Source organism: Penaeus chinensis, chromosome 29 (assembly GCF_019202785.1).
Source record: "Penaeus chinensis breed Huanghai No. 1 chromosome 29, ASM1920278v2, whole genome shotgun sequence".
Classification (NCBI taxonomy): Eukaryota; Metazoa; Arthropoda; class Malacostraca; order Decapoda; family Penaeidae; genus Penaeus; species Penaeus chinensis.
In genome coordinates, this window is record NC_061847.1 from 31,671,051 (window position 1) to 31,675,396 (window position 4,346).

The window sequence follows — 4,346 nt, forward strand, 5'->3', positions numbered from 1 at the left end:
TGCATATTCAACCCAGTAATTGATGCCTTTCCTTGCTTTCACTTTTGTCAGTATATAATCGAATTATTCAGAAGTAGAACATTTACTAAGAAAACATTCATGAACTATGTTTACTACAACAAATGCGGAAAAGGTATGAGTGAGAATGATGTATTTGAATGGTTTCATTTGTGCACATTTGGCAGATATGCATGTATTTCTGATGAAGATATAATCAAAACCGGTCAACTGCATCTCTTGCAACATGAAGATACCCATTCTCATTCGTACCATTTCTAACCACGCCACACTTTACACCACGGAGAGAATAATGGAATTGCATAGAGGAAGGTTTTCTATCACGTCTTTACATCTTGCGCCTTACTGAATTTCACTCATCTGTATTAAAGACATAGTGCTTCATTTACACACTTGATTCATGTCTCACAGGTCATTGCGTCAGAGTTTTATCTTTTTATATGGCAAGCATTGTTGTTTTAGTTTCTTGTCTAGGGATCTCAAGACTTGGTGATTAGGTAGCCCAGGTAAAGGAAGATTTTTATTTAATTTTTTTTATAGTACAGTTGTTGCTGATGTTTTTTGTTTTTTTTTCTTCACTGTTTCAAGGGGGAGGGCGAAAACAGTGTGTTAGATATCTGCTGAATTTACTGTGAATGCTAGAATGTTGTTTATTAGATGTTAGAGAAGGTAGTTTGGTAATCCCTGTATTCTCTCTATCAAGTAGTGTGTACCATTTGAGATTTACCATTATAATTCACCAAATTTGAAAGCCAGTATCTAATCATATGATGAGTTATATTAGGGACACCAGTCATAATTTTTATTCAAGAATAATTAACAGCAAATATCTACACTTGATTCTACAGATAATCAGCTTAACTTATGTATTTTAAGAAATAGAGACAAAATGATTGAGCAATTTGTACAGACTTTATATACCCAATTGTATTATGATATTCCTTAAAGACATGGCTTCATAGTATATTCTTTAATATGAACACTGACAAACTCCTTGCAGATTGGCTTACAACAATCTTTTTTCCAAGGCTGTGGAAATCTCCCTGCTAATCCTCCACGACTGCCATGGGGGTCTTAACTTCTATTGAGCAATTCAAAGGAACAGAGACATTGGAAAGTTGGCTAAGGTGCGTTTCAGAATATTCAGTACACTGGCGACAGAAGTAGAATGGCGGGAGGCTGTTTCAAGCATGCGATGTTGCCAGTGGGTGCCATACTGGTTTTCCCTCCCCCATTCCCTTGCTCATTGTTGTCGTGGTGGGGGCTTAGGAGATGAGGACTGAGGCCCCTTGGTCCTCAGCCCTCACCTCGCCTCAACAAATTCTGCATGGTCTTTTCTTCTTTCCTTTTCCTTTTCTTCATCCCCTTGTTTTGTCCACTTATTCATTGACTCGTTTTTGCCACAACACTATATCATAATGCTCCCTACTCCCTTTCCTCCTTCCTCTTCTAACAACTTTTACTTTATGTGATACCCCATCAGCTCCCCCTTTCTCCCCTTTTCACTACCTTACTGCCCTCTAGGGCTGTTCAACCTGTAACATTACCCTATTCATGAACTCATTCCTAACCCTTTTTGGTACTATGCTTTACCATAGCCCCATGTGGCCCTTGATGTCATATATCACTTCCTTACCGGAGGCATTGCTCCCAAGCCTCACGCTGTCGCTCTATGCCGCCAGTGACCTCAGATGTTGACGTGGCAGAAATTATTCAGTAAATAGATAAATTACGCTGGTTTTCCCTCTGATGTTTTGCTGATCATTTCAGTGTTTTCTTCTGCAGGTTTTGATCTCGGAGGTTTCAAAAGGTAAATGTGTGCCAGATTTGATACTGACAAGATCATTTTTTTTTAGTGTGAGAATAGTTTTTATAGGGTGGGTACATGAAAGAGAGAGAGAGAGAGTGTGTGTGTGTGTATGTGTGTGAGAGTGAGAGTGTGTGAGAGTGAGAGTGTGTGAGAGTGAGTGTGAGTGAGTGAGAGTGAGAGTGAGTGAGTGAGTGAGTGAGTGAGTGAGTGTGTGTGTGTGTGTGTGTGTGTGTGTGTGTGTGTGTGTGTGTGTGTGTGTGTGTGTGTGTGTGTGTGTGTGTGTGTGTGTGTGTGTGTGTGTGTGTGTGTGTGTGTGTGTGTGTGTGTGTGTGTGTGAGTGAGTGAGTGAGTGAGTGAGTGAGTGAGTGAGTGTGCGTGTGCGAGAGTGTGTGTGTTTGAGGGATTCAAATTTTCAGAAGGAATAGTATCAAACCACAATGTTTTGTTTTCTTGTCAAGGTATCTTGAGTCTCTGTCATAGTCATCAGGGTTTTGAATATTAGGGTTTTTCCCCCTCCTTGTAGATGGCTAGACTTTCCTAAATTTATTATATATTTGTTATATTCAAGTGGCTACTATATATAGTTAACTGAAAAGAGGAGCTAAAGGAAAGAAATGGCTTTTGTATGGTATGAAAAAAGTTCAGTAGTAGTAGTAAAAAATTATAATTAACTTAATGTGATTTGTTTTCATTATTCTTATACTGATATTGGAGAATGTACATAAAGAATTTTCTCTACATAGATTTAAAGTAGACTATTAACTGTAATTAGAAAAAAAAAAGACAACTGAATCTGGAAAGGAAATTCTAATATACTCCTATTTTCTTAGAGAGTATGGTGTTCTTTTTGAACAAAATTTGTACCTGAAGATAGAAAATTATGCAGAACTTACTCCTACCTGATTGTGTGGTATGTGAAGGTGATGGTTAATCGGGAATACTGTGATCGTGTCATGATTCAAATTTCCTGAAGATCTCTCTCGCTTAGACTCGTTGAGAACACGAAGGTCCTCAACCTACTGTATCGTTACATAAAAATATTTTTGCATTTCTGTCTGTCTGATGTTATGTACTGTTCTTGCAAAGTATGCTAGTCAACACTGCAAGTGTAATCTTGCTCATATAAAATGCCTTTTCCAATGGTAGTAAAGCAATATTTTTTTCCTTTAGGATATGACAAAAAAAAAAACATGAAAATTAATAAGTAAGTTTGACATAAATGCTACATGCATTTCTGAGAGTTTTTTTATGATACAACTGCAAACTGTCATACATGTAATAAAAATCAGCATTGTATTTTGGAGTTTTATTATATCCTACCGCCCGATCCCTTGCTTGGGGGGGGGGGGGGGGCTTAGGAAGGGGATCAGCCCTCGCCTCAAGCTAATTTTGCATGGTCTGTTCTTCTCCTCCTTTCCTTTTTGTCTTTTCATCTCCTTGTTCAGTCCATTTATCTTAATGGTTATACTCATTTTAGTACCGCATGACCTTTGATGTCACATAGCACTTCCTTGGGCATTTCTCCCAAGCCACACGACATCACTATATTTTGAATATGCGGCAAATTACCTTGGATGTTGACATGGTAAGAAAATTTTCAATAAATAAATAAATATTTTGTCCTATCGAGTCCTTGATTTAAGCAATTGTAATTATGTTTATGGAGATCTGGTATCTTATCTAGTGTCTTGTTTAGTCTGCTTATATTATCGAATATTAAACACAGAAACAGGAAAATGTCTTTGAATGATGCTGCATGAATTAAAATACAACATGAATATTACATCAGAACAGAATAATCAACGGGCAGTAAAAATTGGTACTATCAAATTGTTATCTTGAAGCACCGCCACGCATCGAAGGGGGATCTAACGAGGACAGCTAATTGAAGTTGCTCACGATGAAGAGCCCAGGAAACAATCTCCGTCAGTTTTGTCTTTTGCTCTTTATTTACATGGCCTTTACACACTCTCAACCATTAACTGTTCGCATGTTGTAAGGGAGGGGGGGTGGGGGGTCATGCCGACGTTCCCCAGCACCTTATGATCTCCGGGGCCGATGTTCTAGTTTAGTGCGGTCTCTATATTCCCCGGGAAGGTCAATATAGCTTAAGTAGATCTTGTTCCCCGGTAATGATATTCCTCGCCCCACCCCAAGACCCCCCCAACCCCTTGCTCGTTGTTGCCGTGGGGGGGGGGGGGTCAAGTGACGGAGACTGAGGCCTCGACTAATATTGCATGGTCTTTTCTTCTCTTTTCCTTTTCTTTCTCTTCTTCTCCTTCTGTCCACTTATCCTACTCGTTAACTCGTTTTTAACCCTTTTCGCCACAATACTTTACCATAGTACTATATGACCTTTGATATCTGACATGTGTATTTGTTTTAAACATTAACCATGAACCGCCCTCCTAAGAGGTATGCTTTTCCTCCCCGGTGTCAAAGACCTCCGATACGTATGAAGTAGCGATGTTCCACGGTATCTGATAAAAGGTACTTATGTCTCCCGGTTTTTAAGAGA